General features: G+C 47.8%; 1 protein-coding gene across 1 annotated transcript in view; it reads right to left on the bottom strand.

The window, feature by feature from the left end:
• Positions 1 to 24,124, bottom strand: part of LOC134966775 (uncharacterized) — a 76,927-nt gene that overhangs the window by 31,413 nt on the left and 21,390 nt on the right. Inside the window, exon 2 of the mRNA XM_063943783.1 lies at positions 18,030 to 18,064. The gene's annotated coding sequence lies outside the window, so the exon portion shown is untranslated. The remainder of the gene's footprint in view (positions 1 to 18,029; positions 18,065 to 24,124) is intronic.

Raw genomic sequence — 24,124 nt, 5'->3', positions numbered from 1 at the left:
CCAGAAACCCACTCTGACTGATGTCTAAGTGGGTTTCTTCAGCCAATCAGGGAGCGCCACGTTGTGGCACCCTCCTGATCGGCTGTGTGCTCCTGTACTGTCTGACAGGCGGCACACGGCAGTGTTACAATGTAGCGCCTATGCGCTCCATTGTAACCAATGGTGGGAACTTTCAGGTCAGCTGTTGACCGAAAGTGACCTCACCGCTGACCTGAAAGTTCCCACCATTGGTTACAATGGAGCGCATAGGCGCTACATTGTAACACTGCCGTGTGCCGCCTGTCAGACAGTACAGGAGCACACAGCCGATCAGGAGGGTGCCACAACGTGGCGCTCCCTGATTGGCTGAAGAAACCCACTTAGACATCAGTCAGAGTGGGTTTCTGGCATTCGGGGAAAGGGGGCCCATGTGAAAACATGGGTCCCCTTTCAGTTCGTGGTCGGGTATCCGTTTTTTTATTTTTTCAAGTACGTGGTTTACAAAAGGATTTACAGAGGAGCCGAAAACACTGGATTATGTGAGTATAATTTTTTCAACAGGTACACCATGGATTCTATTGGAGAAGAGGACCGACCTGCGTGGGAACATAAGGTAAGTATGTGTATATGGAGGTGTGGATGGATGTATTAAAGTTATACTTTCAAGGTGTGTGTGTAATGTCTTTATTGGGGTATTTTTTTAGTAGTAGTACTACAGGTACCAGCGGGCCCATTTTTCCGCCGCATGCTGGTACTTGTGGTTCTCCAAGTACCAGCTTGCGGGGGAGGCTTGCTGGGCCTTGTAGTACTGCTACTAAAAACAATATCAATCACTTTTCTCAAAGGCTATCAGCCCCCCATCCGCAGCCCATTGGATGGGGGGGGGACAGCCTCGGGCTTCACCCCTGGCCCTTGGGTGGCTGGGAGGGGGGACCCCTTGATTGAAGGGGTCCCCACTCCCCCAGGGTACCCCGGCCAGGGGTGACTAGTTGGATATTTGATGCCACGGCCGCAAGGCACTGTATAAAAGTGACCCCCGGCTGTGGCATTATCTGTCCAGCTAGTGGAGCCCGGTGCTGGTTTCAAAAATACGGGGGACCCCTACTCTTTTTGTCCACCGTATTTTTGGAACCAGGACCAGGCGCAGAGCCCGATGCTGGTTGCTTAAATATGGGGAACCCCTGTCCATTTTTTTCCCATATTTCTGCAACCAGGATCGGCTCAAAGAGCCCGAGGCTGGTTTGCCTTAGGAGGGGGGACCCCACGCAATTTTTTTTTTACATTGAAACTTTATTTTTATTTTTAAACAAAGTGCACAATGAAGCCCAGCACGGATCTCTCAGATCCGGCCGAGATTCATTGTATTAAAGTCGGCAGTGTTTTACAAGTCACTCACGTAAAACACTGCCTAAAAAAACGAATGACATCGACATCGGAAAACCCGAAAATGCAGAATACGGCAGCTTAGTAAATTAGTCGTAATCAATTCAAAAAGTTGCATATTTACACTTTCGATATCATTCGTGATTGAACTTTGACCTCAAACGGGAAAATACGAATCTTAGTAAATTTACCCCTATGTGTAATGTGTGTACTAAGTTTGGGAAATAGGTAATGTGTGACAGATATTTCCATGTTCATTAGGTTACTTTGTTATGTTATCTCCAGGCAACATGATCCTACACATGAAATGACCAACCATTCTCAAGATACACACAAATATATATATACAAAGTTGAAATGCCGGCACTCCGTCTCAAGTGTGTAAAGGTGCCTCGGTGCCTCCAGTACAATGCTGTGCAGCAGGGCTATGTATGGTACGAGAACAGTGGCACTCACACGGACTTCTAATTCTTTAAATAAATGGGCGCAGCACGCCTCCGCTGGTTAACGTTTCAGTTTTATTCTTAAAACTTTCGTCAGAACAAAGAACATAAGTAAATAGCTTACCTTTATACCATAAAAGACCCGTGAAGACACCCACATGGAGACAGGAACTGCTGGACGCAGGGTCGGTGACGTCACGCTCCCGCGACGTGCGCTCTTGCGCGCATGTGCCGAACCCTCCGTTGCCTAGCAACATACAAAACATTATGTGAAAATAACCATCACCATGACTACACGCTAACAAGCCGCATTATCTCAATAAAACTACAGAGCAACCTAATACTAGGCTGCAACCTTATAATAGGCACAATATAGAGTAAATGCATTAATCGAGCAAATAATAAGAATTTACTTACCGATAATTCTATTTCTCATAGTCCGTAGTGGATGCTGGGAACTCCGTAAGGACCATGGGGAATAGCGGCTCCGCAGGAGACTGGGCACAAAAGTAAAAGCTTTATGACTAGCTGGTGTGCACTGGCTCCTCCCCCTATGACCCTCCTCCAAGCCTCAGTTAGGATACTGTGCCCGGACGAGCGTACATAATAAGGAAGGATCTTGAATCCCGGGTAAGACTCATACCAGCCACACCAATCACACCGTACAACTTGTGATCTGAACCCAGTTAACAGTATGATAAACGTAGGAGCCTCTGAAAAGATGGCTCACAACAATAAACAACCCGATTTTTGTAACAATAACTATATACAAGTATTGCAGACAATCCGCACTTGGGATGGGCGCCCAGCATCCACTACGGACTATGAGAAATAGAATTATCGGTAAGTAAATTCTTATTTTCTCTGACGTCCTAGTGGATGCTGGGAACTCCGTAAGGACCATGGGGATTATACCAAAGCTCCTAAACGGGCGGGAGAGTGCGGATGACTCTGCAGCACCGAATGAGAGAACTCCAGGTCCTCCTCAGCCAGGGTATCGAATTTGTAAAATTTAGCAAACGTGTTTGCCCCTGACCAAGTAGCTGCTCGGCAAAGTTGTAAAGCCGAGACCCCTCGGGCAGCCGCCCAAGATGAGCCCACCTTCCTTGTGGAATGGGCTTTTACAGATTTTGGCTGTGGCAGGCCTGCCACAGAATGTGCAAGCTGAATCGTACTACAAATCCAACGAGCAATCGTCTGCTTAGAAGCAGGAGCACCCAGCTTGTTGGGTGCATACAGGATAAACAGCGAGTCAGATTTTCTGACTCCAGCCGTCCTGGAAACATATATTTTCAGGGCCCTGACTACGTCCAGCAACTTGGAGTCCTCCAAGTCCCTAGTAGCCGCAGGCACCACAATAGGCTGGTTCATGTGAAACGCTGAAACCACCTTAGGGAGAAATTGAGGGCGAGTCCTCAGTTCTGCCCTGTCTGAATGAAAAATTAGGTAAGGGCTTTTATATGATAAAGCCGCCAATTCTGAGACACGCCTGGCTGAAGCCAGGGCTAACAGCATGACCACTTTCCATGTGAGATATTTTAATTCCACAGTGGTGAGTGGTTCAAACCAATGTGACTTTAGGAGACTCAACACTACATTGAGATCCCAAGGTGCCACTGGAGGCACAAAAGGAGGCTGTATATGCAGTACCCCTTTGACAAACGTCTGAACTTCAGGCACTGAAGCCAGTTCTTTTTGGAAGAATATTGACAGGGCCGAAATTTGAACCTTAAATGGACCCTAATTTTAGGCTCATAGATAGTCCTGTTTGCAGGAAATGCAGGAAACGACCCAGTTGAAATTCCTCTGTAGGGGCCTTCTTGGCCTCACACCACGCAACATATTTTCGCCAAATGCGGTGATAATGTTTCGCAGTTACATCCTTCCTGGCCTTGATCAGGGTAGGGATGACTTCATCTGGAATGCCTTTTTCCTTCAGGATCCGGCGTTCAACCTCCATGCCGTCAAACGCAGCCGCGGTAAGTCTTGGAACAGACAGGGTCCCTGCTGGAGCAGGTCCTTTCTTAGAGGTAGAGGCCACGGGTCCTCCGTGAGCATCTCTTGAAGTTCAGGGTACCAAGTCCGTCTTGGCCAATCCGGAACCACGAGTATAGTTCTTACTCCTCTCCTTCTTATGATTCTCAATACTTTGGGTATGAGAGGCAGAGGAGGGAACACATACACTGACTGGTACACCCACGGTGTTACCAGAGCGTCCACCGCTATCGCCTGAGGGTCCCTTGACCTGGCGTAATATCTGTCTAGTTTCTTGTTGAGACGAGACGCCATCATGTCCACCTTTGGTTTTTCCCAACGGTTTACAATCACGTGGAAGACTTCTGGGTGAAGTCCCCACTCCCCCGGGTGGAGGTCGTGTCTGCTGAGGAAGTCTGCTTCCCAGTTGTCCACTCCCGGAATGAACACCGCTGACAGTGCTGTCACATAATTTTCCGCCCAGCGAAGAATTCTTGCAGCTTCTGCCATTGCCCTCCTGCTTCTTGTGCCGCCCTGTCTGTTTACGTGGGCGACTGCCGTGATGTTGTCCGATTGGATCAATACCGATTGACCCTGAAGCAGAGGCCTTGCTTGACTTAAGGCATTGTAAATTGCCCTTAGTTCCAGGATATTTATGTGAAGAGACGTTTCCATGCTTGACCACAAGCCCTGGAAATTTCTTCCCTGTGTGACTGCTCCCCAGCCTCGCAGGCTGGCATCCGTTGTCACCAGAATCCAGTCCTGAATGCCGAATCTGCGGCCCTCTAGAAGATGAGCACTCTGCAACTACCACAGGAGAGACACCCTTGTCCTTGGAGATAGGGTTATCCGCTGATGCATCTGAAGATGCGATCCGGACCATTTGTCCAGCAGATCCCACTGAAAAGTTCTTGCATGGAATCTTCCGAATGGAATCGCTTCGTAAGAAGCCACCATCTTTCCCAGGACCCTTGTGCATTGATGCACTGACACTTGTCCTGGTTTCAGGAGGTTCCTGACTAGCTCGGATAACTCCCTGGCCTTCTCCTCCGGGAGAAACACCTTTTTCTGGACTGTGTCCAGAATCATCCCTAGGAACAGTAGACGTGTTGTTGGAATCAGCTGCGATTTTGGAATATTTAGAATCCACCCGTGCTGACGTAGCACTACCTGAGATAGTGCTACTCCGACCTCTAACTGTTCCCTGGACCTTGCCCTTATCAGGAGATCGTCCAAGTAAGGGATAATTAAGACGCCTTTTCTTCGAAGAAGAATCATCATTTCGGCCATTACCTAGGTAAAGACCCGTGGTGCCGTGGACAATCCAAATGGCAGCGTCTGAAACTGATAATGACAGTTTTGTACCACAAACCTGAGGTACCCTTGGTGAGAAGGGTAGATTGGGACATGGAGATAAGCATCTTTGATGTCCAGAGACACCATATAGTCCCCTTCTTCCAGGTTCGCTATCACTGCTCTGAGTGACTCCATCTTGAATTTGAACCTTTTTATGTAAGTGTTCAATGATTTCAGATTTAAAATCGGTCTCACCGAGCCGTCCGGCTTCGGTACCACAAACAGCGTGGAGTAATACCCCTTTCCCTGTTGTAGGAGGGGTACCTTGATTATCACCTGCTGGGAATACAGCTTGTGAATAGCTTCCAATACTGCCTCCCTGTCGGAGGGAGACGTTGGTAGAGCAGACTTCAGGAACCGGCGAGGGGGAGACGTCTCGAATTCCAATTTGTACCCCTGTGATACTACCTGCAGGATCCAGGGGTCCACTTGCGAGTGAGCCCACTGCGTGTTGAAATTTTTGAGACGGGCCCCCACCGTGCCTGAGTCCGCTTGTAAAGCCCCAGCGTCATGCTGAGGACTTGGCAGAAGCGGGGGAGGGCTTCTGATCCTGGGAAGAGGCTGCCTGCTGCAGTCTTTTTCCCCTTCCTCTGCCCCGGGGCAGAAATGAGTGGCCTTTTGCCCGCTTGCCCTTATGGGGACGAAAGGACTGAGTTTGAAAAGACGGTGTCTTTTTCTGCTGAGAGGTGACCTGGGGTAAAAAGGTGGATTTCCCAGCCGTCGCCGTGGCCACCAGGTCCGATAGACCGACCCCAAATAACTCCTCCCCTTTATACGGCAAAACTTCCATATGCCGTTTGGAATCCGCATCACCTGACCACTGTCGTGTCCATAAACTTCTTCTGGCAGAAATGGACAGCGCACTTACTCTTGATGCCAGGGTGCAAATATCCCTCTCTGCATCTCGCATATATAGTAATGCATCCTTTAAATGCTCTATAGTCAATAATATACTGTCCCTATCCAGGGTATCAATATTTTCAGTCAGGGAATCCGACCAAGCCACTCCAGCGCTGCACATCCAGGCTGAGGCGATTGCTGGTCGTAGTATAACACCAGTATGTGTGTATATACCCTTTAGGATATTTTCCAGCTTTCTATCAGCTGGTTCCTTGAGGGCGGCCGTATCAGGAGACGGCAACGCCACTTGTTTTGATAAGCGTGTGAGCGCCTTATCTACCCTAGGGGGTGTTTCCCAACGCGCCCTAACCTCTGGCGGGAAAGGGTATAATGCCAATAATTTATTAGAAATCAGCAGTTTTTTATCGGGGGAAACCCACGCTTTGTCACACACCTCATTTAATTCATCTGATTCAGGAAAAACTATGGGTAGTTTTTTCACACCCCACATAATACCCCTCTTTGTGGTACTTGTAGTATCAGAAATGTTCAAAGCCTCCTTCATTGCCGTGATCATGTAACGTGTGGCCCTACTGGACATTACGTTTGTCTCGTCACCGTCGACGCTGGAGTCCGTATCCGTGTCTGGGTCTGTGTCGACCATCTGAGGTAACGGGCGCTTTAGAGCCCCTGACGGTGTTTGAGACGCCTGGACAGGCACTAACTGATTTGCCGGCTGTCTCATGTCGTCAACAGTTTTTTGCAAAGTGCTGACACTGTCACGTAATTCCTTCCATACGACCATCCAGTCAGGTGTCGACTCCCTAGGGGGTGACATCACTATTACAGGCAATTGCTCCGCCTCCACATCATTTTCCTCCTCATACATGTCGACACAATCGTACCGACACACAGCACACACACAGGGAATGCTCCGATAGAGGACAGGACCCCACGAGCCCTTTGGGGAGACAGAGGGAGAGTTTGCCAGCACACACCAGAGCGCTATATATATACAGGGATAACCTTATATAAGTGTTTCTCCCTTCTATAGCTGCTGTATTTGTATTATCTGCCAATTAGTGCCCCCCCCCTCTCTTGTTTTACCCTGATTCTGTAGCAGGACTGCAGGGGAGAGTCAGGGAGCCGTCCTTCCAGCGGAGCTGTGAGGGAAAATGGCGCTTGTGTGCTGAGGAGATAGGCTCCGCCCCCTTTTCGGCAGCCTTTTCTCCCGCTTTTTTTTTTTAGGAAAACTGGCAGGGGTTAAATGCATCCATATAGCCCAGGAGCTATATGTGATGCATTTCTTTAGCCATATAAGGTTTAAAACGTGTTTTATTGCGTCTCAGGGCGCTCCCCCCAGCGCCCTGCACCCTCAGTGACCGGAGTGTGAAGTGTGCTGAGAGCAATGGCGCACAGCTGCAGTGCTGTGCGCTACCTTATTGAAGACAGGAACGTCTTCTGCCGCCGATTTTTCCGGACCTCTTCGCTCTTCTGGCTCTGTAAGTGGGCCGGCGGCGCGGCTCCGGGACCCATCCAAGCTGAGCCTGTGATCGTCCCTCTGGAGCTAATGTCCAGTAGCCAAGAAGCCCAATCCACTCTGCACTCAGGTGAGTTCGCTTCTTCTCCCCTTAGTCCCACGATGCAGTGAGCCTGTTGCCAGCAGGTCTCACTGAAAATAAAAATAAGATTTTACTTACCGATAAATCTATTTCTCGTAGTCCGTAGTGGATGCTGGGGACTCCGTCAGGACCATGGGGATTAGCGGCTCCGCAGGAGACAGGGCACAAAAATAAAGCTTTAGGATCAGGTGGTGTGCACTGGCTCCTCCCCCTATGACCCTCCTCCAAGCCTCAGTTAGGATACTGTGCCCGGACGAGCGTACACAATAAGGAAGGATTTTGAATCCCGGGTAAGACTCATACCAGCCACACCAATCACACCGTACAACTTGTGATCTGAACCCAGTTAACAGTATGACAACGTAGGAGCCTCTGAACAGACGGCTCACAACAAGAACAACCCGATTTTTTTGTAACAATAACTATGTACAAGTATTGCAGACAATCCGCACTTGGGATGGGCGCCCAGCATCCACTACGGACTACGAGAAATAGATTTATCGGTAAGTAAAATCTTATTTTCTCTAACGTCCTAGTGGATGCTGGGGACTCCGTCAGGACCATGGGGATTATACCAAAGCTCCCAAACGGGCGGGAGAGTGCGGATGACTCTGCAGCACCGAATGAGAGAACTCCAGGTCCTCTTTAGCCAGGGTATCAAATTTGTAGAATTTTACAAACGTGTTCTCCCCCGACCACGTAGCTGCTCGGCAGAGTTGTAATGCCGAGACCCCTCGGGCAGCCGCCCAGGATGAGCCCACCTTCCTTGTGGAATGGGCCTTGACAGATTTAGGCTGTGGCAGGCCTGCCACAGAATGTGCAAGTTGAATTGTGCTACAAATCCAACGAGCAATCGTCTGCTTAGAAGCAGGAGCACCCAGCTTGTTGGGTGCATATAGTATAAACAGCGAGTCAGATTTTCTGACTCCAGCCGTCCTTGAAATATATATTTTCAATGCCCTGACAACGTCCAGCAACTTGGAATCCTCCAAATCGCTAGTAGCCGCAGGCACCACAATAGGCTGGTTCAGGTGAAACGCTGACACCACCTTAGGCAGAAAATGAGGACGCGTCCGCAGTTCTGCCCTGTCCGAATGGAAAATCAGATATGGGCTTTTATACGATAAAGCCGCCAATTCTGACACTCTCCTGGCTGAAGCCAGGGCCAGTAGCATGGTTACTTTCCATGTAAGATATTTCAAATCCACCGATTTGAGTGGCTCAAACCAATGGGATTTGAGAAAATCCAAAACTACATTAAGGTCCCACGGAGCCACTGGGGGCACAACCGGGGGCTGTATATGTAGTACTCCTTTTACAAAAGTCTGGACTTCAGGAACTGAAGCCAATTCTCTTCTGGAAGAAAATCGACAGGGCCGAAATTTGAACCTTAATGGACCCCAACTTGAGGCCCATAGACAATCCTGTTTGCAGGAAATGTAGGAATCGACCCAATTGAAATTCCTCTGTGGGGGCCTTCCTGGCCTCACACCACGCAACATATTTTCTCCAAATGCGGTGATAATGTTGTGCAGTCACCTCCTTCCTGGCTTTAACCAGTGTAGGAATGACCTCTTCTGGAATGCCTTTTTCCCTTAGAATTCGGCGTTCAACCGCCACGCCGTCAAACGCAGCCGCGGTAAGTCTTGGAATAGACACGGTCCCTGCTGAAATCAGGTCCCGTCTTAGGAGGTAGAGGCCACGGATTTTCCGTGAGCATCTCCTGAAGTTCCGGGTACCAAGTTCTTCTTGGCCAATCCGGAGCCACGAGTATCGTTCTTACTCCCCTTTGCCGTATAATTCTCAGTACTTTGGGTATGAGAGGCAGAGGAGGAAACACATACACTGACTGGAACACCCACGGTGTTACCAGAGCGTCCACAGCTATTGCCTGAAGGTCTCTTGACCTGGCGCAATACCTGTCCAGTTTTTTGTTGAGGCGAGACGCCATCATATCCACCTTTGGTTTTTCCCAACGGTTCACAATCATGTGGAAGACTTCTGGATGAAGTCCCCACTCTCCCGGGTGTAGATCGTGTCTGCTGAGGAAGTCTGCTTCCCAGTTGTCCACTCCCGGAATGAACACTGCTGACAGTGCTATCACATGATCTTCCGCCCAGCGAAGAATCCTTGCAGCTTCTGCCATTGCTCTCCTGCTTCTTGTGCCGCCCTGTCTGTTTACGTGGGCGACTGCCGTGATGTTGTCCGACTGGATCAACACCGGCTGACCCTGAAGCAGGGGTTTTGCCAGACTTAGAGCATTGTAAATCGCTCTTAGCTCCAGTATATTTATGTGAAGAGACATCTCCAGGCTTGACCATACTCCCTGGAAGTTTCTTCCCTGTGTGACCGCTCCCCAGCCTCTCAGACTGGCATCCGTGGTCACCAGGACCCAGTCCTGTATGCCGAATCTGCGGCCTTCTAACAGATGAGCACTCTGCAACCACCACAGAAGAGACACCCTTGTCCGTGGCGATAAGGTTATCCGCTGATGCATCTGCATATGCGATCCGGACCATTTGTCCAGCAGATCCCACTGAAAAGTTCGTGCGTGGAATCTGCCGAATGGGATTGCTTCGTAAGAAGCCACCATCTTTCCCAGGACTCTTGTGCATTGATGCACAGACACTTTTCCTGGTTTTAGGAGGTTCCTGACAAGTTCGGATAACTCCTTGGCTTTCTCCTCCGGAAGAAACACCTTTTTCTGAACCGTGTCCAGAATCATTCCCAGGAACAGCAGACGTGTTGTCGGGGTCAACTGAGATTTTGGAAAATTCAGGATCCACCCGTGTTGTTGCAGCACTACTTGGGTTAGTGCTACTCCGTCCTCCAGCTGTTCTCTGGACCTTGCCCTTATCAGGAGATCGTCCAAGTAAGGGATAATTAATACGCCTCTTCTTCGCAGAAGAATCATCATTTCGGCCATTACCTTGGTAAAGACCCGAGGTGCCGTGGACAATCCAAACGGCAGCGTCTGAAACTGATAATGACAGTTTTGCACCACGAACCTGAGGTACCCTTGATGTGAAGGGCAAATTGGGACATGCAGGTAAGCATCTTTTATGTCCAGGGACACCATAAAGTCCCCTTCTTCCAGATTCGCTATCACTGCTCTGAGTGATTCCATCTTGAACTTTTGTATGTACAGGTTCAAAGATTTCAGATTTAGAATAGGTCTTACCGAGCCGTCCGGCTTCGGTACCACAAATAGCGTGGAGTAATACCCCTTTTCCTGTTGTAGGAGGGGTACCTTGACTATCACCTGCTGAGAAAACAGCTTGTGAATGGCTTCCAATACCGTCGCCCTGTCTGAGGGAGACGTTGGCAAAACAGACTTTAGGAACCGGCGAGGGGGAGACTTCTCGAATTCCAACCTGTAACCCTGAGATACTACCTGCAGGATCCAGGGGTCCACCTGTGAGCAAGCCCACTGCGCGCTGAAATTCTTGAGTCGACCCCCCACCGCTCCCGAGTCCGCTTGTAAAGCCCCAGCGTCATGCTGAGGGCTTTGCAGAACCCGCGGAGGGCTTCTGTTCCTGGGAAGGAGCTGCTTGCTGCCCTCTCTTACCCTTTCCTCTGCCTCGGGGCAGATATGACTGTCCTTTTGCCCGCTTCTTATAGGACCGAAAGGACTGCGGCTGAAAAGACAGTCTTTTTCTGTTGGGAGGGGGTCTGATGGTAAAAAGGTGGATTTCCCGGCAGTTGCCGTGGCCACCAAATCCGATAGACCGACGCCAAATAATTCCTCCCCTTTATTCCGCATCACCTGACCACTGTCGTGTCCATAAACTTCTTCTGGCAGATATGGACATCGCACTTACTCTCGATGCCAGAGTGCAAATATCCCTCTGAGCATCTCGCATATAAAGAAAAGCATCCTTTAATTGCTCTAAAGTCTGTAAAATACTGTCCCTATCCAGGGTATCAATATTTTCAGTCAGGGAATCCGACCAGACCACCCCAGCACTGCACATCCAGGCTGAGGCGATGGCTGGTCGCAGTATAACACCAGTATGTGTGTATATACTTTTTAGGGTAGTTTCCAGCCTCCTATCAGCTGGATCCTTGAGGGCGGCCGTATCAGGAGACGGTAACGCCACTTGTTTTGATAAGCGTGTGAGCGCCTTATCCACCTTAGGGGGTGTTTCCCAGCGCGCCCTAACCTCTGGCGGGAAAGGGTATAATGCCAATAACTTTTTTGAAATTAGCACTTTTCTATCTGGGTTAACCCACGCTTCATCACATACATCATTCAATTCCTCTGATTCAGGAAAAACTACAGGTAGTTTTTTCACCCCCCACATAATACCCCTTTTTGTGGTACTTGTAGTATCAGAGATATGCAAAGCCTCCTTCATTGCCGTGATCATATAACGTGTGGCCCTACTGGAAAATACGTTTGTTTCTTCACCGTCGACACTAGATTCAGTGTCCGTGTCTGGGTCTGTGTCGACCGACTGAGGTAAAGGGCGTTTTACAGCCCCTGACGGTGTCTGAGAAGCCTGGGCAGGTACTAACTGGTTTTCCGGCCGTCTCATGTCGTCAACTGATTTTTGTAATGTGCTGACATTATCACGTAATTCCATAAACAAAGCCATCCATTCCGGTGTCGACTCCCTGGGGGGTGACATCACCATTACCGGCAATTGCTCTGCCTCCACACCAACATCGTCCTCATACATGTCGACACACACGTACCGACACACAGCAGACACACAGGGAATGCTCTATTGAAGACAGGACCCCACTAGCCCTTTGGGGAGACAGAGGGAGAGTTTGCCAGCACACACCCAAGCGCTATAATATATATGGGAACAACCCTATATAAGTGTTGTATCCTTATAGCAGCTTAAATATAGTAATATCGCCAAAAAAAGTGCCCCCCCTCTCTGTTTTACCCTGTTTCTGTAGTGCAGTGCAGGGGAGAGTCCTGGGAGCCTTCCTCACAGCGGAGCTGAGCAGGAAAATGGCGCTGTGTGCTGAGGAGAATAAGCCCCGCCCCCTAATTCGGCGGGCTCTTCTCCGGAGTTTGTGAGATCTGGCAGGGGTTAAATACATCCATATAGCCTCAAGGGCTATATGTGATGTATTTTTTAGCCATAAAAAGGTATTATACATTGCTGCCCAGGGCGCCCCCCCAGCGCCCTGCACCCTCCGTGACCGCTGTGTGAAGTGTGCTGACAACAATGGCGCACAGCTGCAGTGCTGTGCGCTACCTCAGGAAGACTGAAAAGTCTTCTGCCGCCTGCTTCTGGACCTCTTCCATCTTCGGCATCTGCAAGGGGGGTCGGCGGCGCGGCTCCGGGACCGGACTCCATGGCTGGGCCTGTGTTCGATCCCTCTGGAGCTAATGGTGTCCAGTAGCCTAAGAAGCCAATCCATCCTGCACGCAGGTGAGTTGACTTCTCTCCCCTAAGTCCCTCGATGCAGTGAGCCTGTTGCCAGCAGGACTCACTGAAAATAAAAAACCTAAAAACTTTTTCTAAGCAGCTCTTTAGGAGAGCCACCTAGATTGCACCCTGCTCGGACGGGCACAAAAACCTAACTGAGGCTTGGAGGAGGGTCATAGGGGGAGGAGCCAGTGCACACCACCTGATCCTAAAGCTTTATTTTTGTGCCCTGTCTCCTGCGGAGCCGCTAATCCCCATGGTCCTGACGGAGTCCCCAGCATCCACTAGGACGTTAGAGAAAAAACCTATTTAAACTTTTACTCTAAGCAGCTCAGGAGAGCTACCTAGCATGCACCCTTCTCGGCCGGGCACAAAAATCTAACTGAGGCTTGGAGGAGGGTCATAGGGGGAGGAGCCAGTGCACACCAGCTAGTCATAAAGCTTTTACTTTTGTGCCCAGTCTCCTGCGGAGCCGCTATTCCCCATGGTCCTTACGGAGTTCCCAGCATCCACTAGGACGTCAGAGAAAAAGCAATGCATTTAAGTTAGAGGAGAGTACAAGAAATTAAATAAAACAATTTAAGTTCAATTGTTCATTCAATCCTCTTGGGGCCACCGTGTCCAATAAATGGATCCACCTAGCTTCTAATTGTAGAAGTCTCTTGCCTCTATCTCCTCCTCTTACAATTGGGGGGACATGGTCTATGAGCTTGTAACGTAAGGTGGCCAAACTGTGTCAATGCAATTTAAAGTGCCGGGCCACAGGCTGTTCAGAATCTGAACCTTCTAAAGCATGTCTAATCGACATTTTGTGTGTCGCCATTCTTTCTCGTAAGGTACATGTGGTCTTCCCAATATACATCAGCCCACATGGGCAGCGTATAAAATATATGACGAACTTGCTGGTACAGGTCAGAATATGCTTAATGTCGATTTTCTTGCCGGTATGCGGATGATTGAAGGTATTTCCAGGTTCCAAATAGCTGCAAGTTGTGCAGCCCGTGCACTTATAGCAGCCTGGCTTTCGTGAGAGAAAATTCATTTTTGGAGATGATTGGAGGTGTGAAATATCATTAATAACTAAAAGATCTTTAAGATTCTTCCTTCTGGAAAAACAAGGCATGATTTTATAATCTTTAAATCCCAATCAGCTCCGGATCTAGAGTAACAATCGGCCACAAATCTTTAGCCGTATTTACGTTGAATCCACTATCTTGCTGGTGTTGTACATCATATGTTTTTAGCGAAAGGCTACAGATATGAAGATCTGGTCCGTGCTAAAATCAAAGCCCTGGCGAAGTCTAGAGTACAGCTTATGGAACCAAAGTTTAAAAGTCCATCAAACAAGAAAACATTACCATTTGTACAACAATACCAGCAAGATAGTGGATTCAACGTAAATACGGCTAAAGATTTGTGGCCGATTGTTACTCTAGATCCGGAGCTGAAGGGATTTAAAGATTATAAAATCATGCCTTGTTTTTCCAGAAGGAAGAATCTTAAAGATCTTTTAGTTATTAATGATATTTCACACCTCCAATCATCTCCAAAAATGAATTTTCTCTCACGAAAGCCAGGCTGCTATAAGTGCACAGGCTGTACAACTTGCAGCTATTTGGAACCTGGAAATACCTTCAATCATCCGCATACCGGCAAGAAAATCGACATTAAGCATATTCTGACCTGTACCAGCAAGTTCGTCATATATTTTATACGCTGCCCATGTGGGCTGATGTATATTGGGAAGACCACATGTACCTTACGAGAAAGAATGGCGACACACAGAATGTCGATTAGACATGCTTTAGAAGGTTCAGATTCTGAACAGCCTGTGGCCCGGCACTTTAAATTGCATCGACACAGTTTGGCCACCTTACGTTACAAGCTCATAGACCATGTCCCCCCAATTGTAAGAGGAGGAGATAGAGGCAAGAGACTGCTACAATTAGAAGCTAGGTGGATCCATTTATTGGACACGGTGGCCCCATGAGGATTGAATGAACAATTGAACTTTAATTGTTTTATTTAATTTCTTGTACTCTCCTCTAACTTAAATGCATTGCTTTATTTGCTCGATTAATGCATTTACTCTATATTGTGCCTATTATAAGGTTGCAGCCTAGTATTAGGTTGCTCTGTAGTTTTATTGAGATAATGCGGCTTGTTAGCGTGTAGTCATGGTGATGGTTATTTTCACATAATGTTTTGTATGTTGCTAGGCAACGGAGGGTTCGGCACATGCGCGCAAGAGCGCACGTCGCGGGAGCGTGACGTCACCGACCCTGCGTCCAGCAGTTCCTGTCTCCATGTGGGTGTCTTCACGGGTCTTTTATGGTATAAAGGTAAGCTATTTACTTATGGAGGTCATTCCGAGTTGTTCGCTCGCAAGGCGATTTTAGCAGAGTTGCTCACGCTAAGCCGCCGCCTACTGGGAGTGAATCTTAGCATCTTAAAATTGCGAACGAAGTAATCGCAATATTGCGATTACACACCTCCTAGCAGTTTCTGAGTAGCTTCAGACTTACTCGGCATCTGCGATCAGTTCAGTGCTTGTCGTTCCTGGTTTGACGTCACAAACACACCCAGCGTTCGCCCAGACACTCCTCCGTTTCTCCGGCCACTCCTGCGTTTTTTCCGGAAACGGTAGCGTTTTTCCCACACGCCCATAAAACGGCCTGTTTCCGCCCAGTAACACCCATTTCCTGTCAATCACATTACGATCGCCAGACCGATGAAAAAGCCGTGAGTAAAAATTACTAAGTGCATAGCAAATTTACTTGGCGCAGTCGCAGTGCGGACATTGCGCATGCGCATTAAGCGGAAAATCGCTGCGATGCGAAGATTTTTACCGAGCGAACAACTCGGAATGAGGGCCTATGTTCTTTGTTCTGACGAAAGTTTTAAGAATAAAACTGAAACGTTAACTAGCGGAGGCGTGCTGCGCCCATTTATTTAAAGAATTAGAAGTCCGTGTGAGTGCCACTGTTCTTGTACCATGTATATATATATATATATATATATATATATATATATATATATATATATATATATATATATATATATATATATATATATTTATTTATAAGTGTTTCCCTGCTATTATATCTATCTTTCAAAGATTTTCTAGACTGCAGGCTGCCAGTAGTTAATAATTTGCAACCGCAGGCTTGTGTGTATCTATTGGGATATTTGTCTCCCATTGTTCTGGCCCCTACCAAACGATGACTTGTTCGGTTTGTGTTTGTCTTTCTTCACAGACCAGGGGGTCTGTTCAAACATTGGAGTGAACAAGACATTGTGTTGGAAGGATGTGCATGTTTGGTTAGATTAGTGTGTGTGTGAACAGTGACTCGACACAGGCTGTGCACTGTGGCATGTGTCTGTAATCATTTTCCATTGCAAGTAAGAATCTTTCTGTAATTGCTCATACCATACCCGTACGCGCACTCCCGTGGGAGGCGATTGTACGCAATTTGCGAGTATGCGCACGCACGGCAGACTGAGAACATGCATGGATGCCATCTGTGTGGTGTTTGCATGTGGTGTGTGTATTGCAATATTTTTCAACTTCGACAATATACATGTGGGCAGTATACACAGGTGCAGCAGTATATACATGTGGGCGTTATACACAGGTGCAGCAGTATATATACATGTGGGCAGTATATACAGGTGCAGCAGTATGTATACATGTGGGCAGTATACACAGGTGCAGCAATATATATACATGTGGGCAGTATACACAGGTGCAGCAGTATATATACATGTGGGCAGTATACACAGGTGCAGCAGTATATATACATGTGGGCATTATACACAGGTGCAGCAGTATATCTACACATGTGGGCAGTATATATACATGTGGGCATTATACACAAGTGCAGCAGTATATACTGATGGAAATTTGGTGAGTTTTGATCAGAGATGTGCGGACAAGGTAGGCCCTGCCTCACCTGTCATACTCCAGTATACACCAGAGTTTTGACTAAAAAATTAGAATAATACCAAGAATGTATTTCTAATATATTCTTTGTATTTTTCATATATTTTATATAGTCAAAACTCAAGTATACTGGAGTATAATGGAGTATAACAGTAGAGGCTCTGCCTCAACTGTCTCACCTCACGGCACGTCACTGGCTCTACCATGTTCTAGGTATCTGCAGAAAGTACACATGCAACATGTGTGCTGGACGGACCACTGAGTCACACCAATGCAAAACCAATGTGCTTTCCGCTACTCATCAACTGCGCTTCATGTTTAGGGCTCAGTGATTACAGTAGTTAGGAAAACAGGGTCCTCAGAAAGGATGTCTGGTAGTTGCGTTGGCAGAGTTTCAGGGTTGCCACAGTAGTTCCAGATTATGGGACCTATGCAATAGCCTGAGAGCTGCAGGGTGTGCGGAAATTCCCACAAGTCTGCCTGCATGTTTAAAGCGCCAACCTTTTACAAGGCAAAACCAACCTGGTATTGCCTTGTAAATGACTTTAAAACGCATCATTGTGGATGTACGCTGGGATTTAGAGTGGAACCTATCTCAGCTGTTTCTCTGCGGGTACTCAATGGGAGCTTCTGGGTGGAGACAAATGCACACAGAGAACAGTTCTGTGGGTGCATTGTGAGAACGTACTGTAGCGCACTATTTGTGCATGGGCGCTCATTCTGACGGTTCTCCTACATCTCAGAATACAGGCACAAACACGCTCGCAGCGATCATCTGCGTTCCCATTACTTGCAACTGGGTCGGCCCACAAAATGCAGTAAATGTTATTTTCATCTTAATCTAATTAACCTAATTTACCTTAAGTGAACCTATAGTCCTGGAATTGACCATTCTGTAACACAAAAGCCAGTGCACCCACCCTTGCTAGTTTCCTCCTCCCTGGCCACAGATAGGAAATAGAACACTCGTAGCTCCCATACACAATTTTTCTCCGTCAGGATCATTATTAAAATGGGTGTCTAAAAAGCTTCACAGCTACAGTATTGATAAGTAGTACTGTATGCAATCTTTCCCTGTACAGATGCATCAAATACTCACTCTGTCCTGGCATCATCTCTCTCATCGTCTTCCACCTGCAGGAAGGAGGATGAGGGACAGGGTTATTAACAAGAATTTCTAATCAGTTTGGCACATTAGATCACACATAAACCATCCACCAGCTTCTAGTCTGATTTTTAGGGGTTATATACGTGACATTCATATAGTTCCCCCTGGATGTAATAAGCCCCACACCACTGAAGTGTACGTCACCCTCACAGAGTAAGTTTTTCTCCCAGGTCGTCCTGGTCACACAGTGTAGGCTGTGCTCAGTTCTGCCATATGCCCGCTGTCCAGCCAGTGTATATGCAGGGCTTGAGACTAGGCCATTATAAACACTTGGTAACAGCAGTGGGGATATGTGCGTAATGCATTAATAAACGCAGCGCTACTGTTACTGCAGATGTGTGTCATAGATGATCCGCCTATTCCGTGCGACCAGGACTCTTGCTCAGGATCAGACTGGCCCACAGGGTTCCAGGGAAAACGCCAGGTGTCGTGACTGCATCACATATACACCAGTACGGTGGGCCTGAGAGTTCACCATCACCATAGCAGAGAGGTACAGACTTATTGTATGCTGCATGTGGGTGGGCAGAAGTTACATCATTGCCATCCACTTTATCATACAGTAAGTGCCTCAACAGCCATTATTTAGCATGACTGCAGCGAGTAAAGACACACTTCTGCAGATCTCCAGAGTCCTGTGATGAGTTGCACACAGACCACTATGCAGTTATAACTGTTCCCATTGGTTGGGAGTGGAGCGGACAATAAGGTCACATTGGACTGGTGACAATATCAAGAGCTTTATTCCACAAAATTCCACACGTTAGATGGTAAGCTCTGATGAGAAAGTACTAGCATGCAGTCTGTGTAATTCTCACACATTTGACACCTCTACATGAACATTAGATAATAATACTTCCATTAGGATCCTGGTTGGCCTGGCCTGTAAGAAATACCAGGGCAGCAGCGTTATACACCCAACGGCGCCCACACAAGAACCAAGCAACATGATGTCAATCAATTTGGCCAGAGCAGTTAAGACCCATCGATTTGGCTCTAGAATCATGTGCCCAGATCTTCTCGGACTTCCTTGCAGCTCGTTCTGGTAACCACACACAGGCACATAGGCTAGCTGAATTTGGTTTTGACTGCACCACTGTCACTAGTTTGTGGCAGTATGAGGACAAATTACATCCTGGTATTCTGTGTGCATCAATAGAGATCTGTCCACACAGGTAGATAAGGTAGATGTGAGAACACCTAATTGCTGCAGTGGAGAGTCAGACTGGAAGACTCTGCAGTCAGGACAGCTGCCCTGTTGAGACAAAGACGGACAGTGCTCATTTTGCTATTGAACCATTGAGGGCCAGGAGGCCTGAGCCTAAACCTGTAGAGACAGAGGAGACCATGAAACTCTACGACTGAGCTACACTTTATTGGGAAGAAGCCAGGGGAGCCTTGACTGTGAGTAGGCCGGAGGCTGCGTTATGCCTGCAGGAAGCAGGGCTGAGACTGTGCATGGTACCTGTGAGAGACAGGACTGAGACTTTTCATTTAAGAGACTTTAGGTTTGCAGATTAGCTGCCCAAGGTTAGTCAGTGGCGAAGAAGTGAGTCAGTGCCCCGAATGGGGGCTAGGTGTTTGTTATTTTATGTTCACTGGGGTTGTTCCATTTATACTAAAAGTAAAGCACCATTACGTTCTTTTACCTAAAAATCTGCACAAGTTCCCCATCTACCGAGCTAATTATCATCACAAGTGGGTTTGCGGCAGCAGTCTGCCACCGTGCCGTATATCGCCGTGCAGCCAGTAAGATGCACGATACGCCACCATAGCATTCAATATTAAATCAGAGAATATAATTTCTCCATTAATCTAGGAACGTAGGATGGTAGAACAAAGAACAAATACAATGGGGATAAATTAATGTCATTCAAAAGTATACATAATACAACTTACCTTTTTCTTTTCTTCCAATTTATCTGAGGTGTAAATGTAAAAAAAACTGACCGTCCATAGAAGCAGTAGAGAAAAGTATGCAGAAAATAAACCGTTAATTAACCTGTAGACAGACAGAATATATTCCATTGTGAAAACTATATGAGAAGTGTCCTCTATATCAGCTGCCAGTCTGTTTACATGGGTCCAGCAGCAGAACACGGTATATCTCCTGGGACTTGGGGAGAATAACCAGAGATTACCGATTTGTTGGCATAGCAAACCCTATATCTTCTGCAGGCAATACATTCCACACATCTGCACGTGTGTCATTACTGGGAAGTATTCATCCCACACACATATATACATAAAGGCGGTCAGCCTATATCTTAAATATCTGTACTCTGATCCCCTGTTAGTAGCAGATAGTTCATAGCTCTTGGGTCTTCTGTACCCAGGCCTTCTGCATGCAGGATAATTCCAACAGGTCGGTGCTAGCGTCTTCTCCTGGAAATGCAGATTGTATATAGCGCTGTCCTCACGTATTCTGCAGGTAGTACAAATGAAGAAGACCTGCACTCTCTGCACCGATAGGCAGTGTCCATCAGACAGGCATGTCGTTCCTGGAAGCATGTGTACCTGTGTTGCAGCATTCTGTGTAGATTACAGTGCGTCTGGCAGATTCCTGTTACTCGCGCACTAGATCACATCTATGTCAGCAATGTCACCGGGCCAGAAAGTCAAGATTTCTGTGCAAAAGTCATATATTCTGCAAGGCATGGTTCTGCGAAACTGGGAGGGACGCCGCTCACTATTACTACAGATTATTGCACCGCAAACCAGACACAAATATAAGCGGGCATGCACCTATACCCACACACAGTATTTAGTTTAGGGATATAGCACACATCAGTGTGAGCGTATTATAGTCCTATGACCTTAATAACGCCCACCTTGTTTCTAGGTGTTAGATCTGGAATTGTTTCTGTGCTGGAAGCCACCACAGTGGTCTCCAACACAATCGAGGGAAATCTCATCTCTTAAACTTGTTTAAGGACTCCTCTGTCTGGGATGCAGTCATAACATCAACATTCACTGTCGACGGTTATGACGGCAAGATCCTGAGAATGTCCATATGTAAAATTCATAGAATGCTGGCATTAGGGTTAGTTATTTTGGGAAGGGTTAGGGATTACGGTTAGAGATAGAGAGACTGTACCCACCAGAACTGCTCCTCACATGACCGCTGATGCCGTTGAGACCAGGTAAGACAGTGGTACAGTCTGCCGACATGCCATCACGTCTACAGTTCAGCCGTGCCGACATTTAGACCATGTTGACATTCTAATGTCGGCATATTACACCGCTCCTGTCTGACTCATCTTTGGCTTGTGTTCACATCCTTTGCTATTCAAGACAGTGCAACTGGAAAATGTTATAACAGGGATGTGTGGTTTGGTTGGAACGTTTTCCTACAGCCGCGGGGCTGAGTGGGTGTACGTTCAGACGCTTGTGCCCGCTGCAGTCATTGCTTGAACCATTGGTGACACAGAGAAGGCCATGTCAGCTCCAGAAGGGGGAAGGTATGTGCGCATGTATTCGGCTCTCACTGTTCACATTCAGTGGCTATTAGTGCGGGATGGGGTGGACGGCACGCACTGACTGACTGACTGACTGTCTGTCTGTCTGTCTATCTATCTATCTGTGGAAAAGCTGATATTCAGTCTGTTTAAAATGTAGATATCAATGTAATATTAGTAATGACTGTTTATTCTATTATTGTCAGACTGGCAGAAACTGCCGTACCGCATACATTAAACAATTCAACCATTACAACCCATTGGGGCAGTACGGATGGTGTAATAATTAGCCTCCCCCCCCCCCCCTTCTACAACCCCCTTGGTACCGTACAGATAGCTGGAGATTGCTCTAGAGGGACCTGGATCCACTTGGTAGTGAGAGCAGGCAGGAAAAATGGCGCTGAACGCTGCTGGGTCCGCTCTGAGAAGCTCCGCCCCCTCAATGGCGCTGTCTTCCCGCTCACTGAAACATTATACTGGCCGGAGGAGTTGTGCTGGCCTGAATCCACAGACCCCGACAGACCTGCAGTGGACAGTGTAGGGTCCGGCGCTGGCCCAGGGCGCCCTTCCCAGTGCCGCACCGCAGTACCGCTCAGCCATCCAGGAGCGCGGTTAAGACCGCGCTCCTACCCTCTAGCCGCCCTCTTCACACTGTCCCCCCGCTTGCAAGGGGGGACAGTGATTCACTCGCCACATCTTCAGCTCCCTGAGGGGGTGGCGGCCGGCTGCCGGGGTGAGCGTTCCCCTGCGGCGGGGCGCAATCAGACCCCTCTGGAGCTTAACGTCCAGTGGCTCAAGACCCCGGAGGGTGGACACTGCTCCCCTGCCTCAGTCCCTCGCTGCGGGGAGGCTGTCGCCAGCAGCCTCCCTGTAAAATGAAAAACTCTGGAAAAAAAAAAATAGGATTTTGGTACTTACCAGGTAAATCCTTTTCTTTGAATCCATAGGGGGCACTGGAGTACTCTTGGGATATGGACGGCTTCCACAGGAAGTAGGCACTGAATAAATTAATTTTGGAACTATACCTCCCCTTCATATCCCTGAGTACCTCAGTGTTTTTTACTGAGCCGAACAGGAGCGATAGAGAGGTTGACAATGGAGCATTACATATAACATAACGGACAACAATAAAGTTGACCCAACATTACTGAGAACTAAACAGTTGACACCATAACTTGTTAATCTGAACCAGTCGGTGAAAGTGTGTTACCATAAGATCTACTGAACCTACCCCAAACCAGGTAAACTGCTCTGGGTGGGCGTCCAGTGCCCCCTATGGATTCAAAGAAAAAGGATTTACCTGGTAAGTACCAAAATCCTATTTTCTTTTTCATCCACTAGGGGTCACTGGAGTACTCTTGGGACGTACCAAAGTTTCTCCCGCGGGCGGGAGAGCTGTTTGGCACCTGTAACACTAGGCGGCCAAAGCTAGATGCTGATGCCGCAAACGTATCAAACTTGTAGAGGCGCACAAACGTGTGCACCGAAGACCATGTAGCCGCCCGGCAAAGCTGTGTCGTAGAAGCTCCACGACTCGCTGACCATGATGTTCCCACAGCACGTGTGGAATGAGCTGTTATCGATGCAGGCGGCTGTAACCTAGCATGAAGGTAAGTCTGACGTATGGTCACTTTAATCCAACTGGATAAGGTCTGCCTAGAAGCTGGCCAACCCATCTTGGCAGCATCATAGAGAGCAAACAACGTATCCGTCTTACGAACGGTCGACGTTCGGGATACATAAATGCGTAATGCGCGTACCACATCCAACCTACCAGAGTCTCCTGTTAACATAGGAACTACTATTGGTTGATTGATGTGAAAAGATGACACAACCTTTGGTAGAAAAGCAGAATTCGCTCGGAATTCCGCTCTGTCATCATGAAACACTAAATACGGTGGTTTGCACGACAAAGCACCCAATCTGAAACACGCCTTGCTGACGCTAAGGCTAAAAGAAACATTATTTTCCCAAGTGAGAAATTTAATATCCACTTGTTGTAAGGGTTCATAATAAAAAGACTAACAAATCTAAAAACCAGATTCAAGTCTTATGGCGCAGTAGGTAGAGTGAATGGAGGCTGAACTCTGAGGACACCCTGCATAAAAGGTGTGAATAGGGCAATAGGGCCAATCTACTATGAAAATAAATGGACAACGCCGATATCCGCACTTTTAGTGTGGATAAACTCAGACCTCTATCTAACCTAGGCACGCCAAATTCTGTAATAATGAGCTGCCGTAACCGGCTTCCTAGCTCGTAACATGGTTGGAATACCTGATTCTGGAATGCCCTCTCTTCTTGAGAGGGCTGTCTCAACAGCCACCCCGTCAAACGCGGCAGCGCTAAATCGGGTAAAAGGAACGGACCCTGCTGTAACAGGTCAGAACGTAGTGGGAGCGGCCAAAGACCGACTGCGAGTAGACCGCGGAGATCCGAGAACCAAGCTCTCCGAGGCCAAAGAGGCGCCACTAGTATAACTGTGACGGACTCTCCTTTGATCCGTTTTAGCCACAGAGGGAGCAGCGGAAACGGTGGAAATAGATACGCGAGACTGTATGGCCACGC

Source organism: Pseudophryne corroboree, chromosome 10 (assembly GCF_028390025.1).
Source record: "Pseudophryne corroboree isolate aPseCor3 chromosome 10, aPseCor3.hap2, whole genome shotgun sequence".
NCBI classification, from domain to species: Eukaryota; Metazoa; Chordata; class Amphibia; order Anura; family Myobatrachidae; genus Pseudophryne; species Pseudophryne corroboree.
Note: the sequence above shows the minus strand (reverse complement) of the source record. Positions and strands in the feature narration are given on the sequence as shown.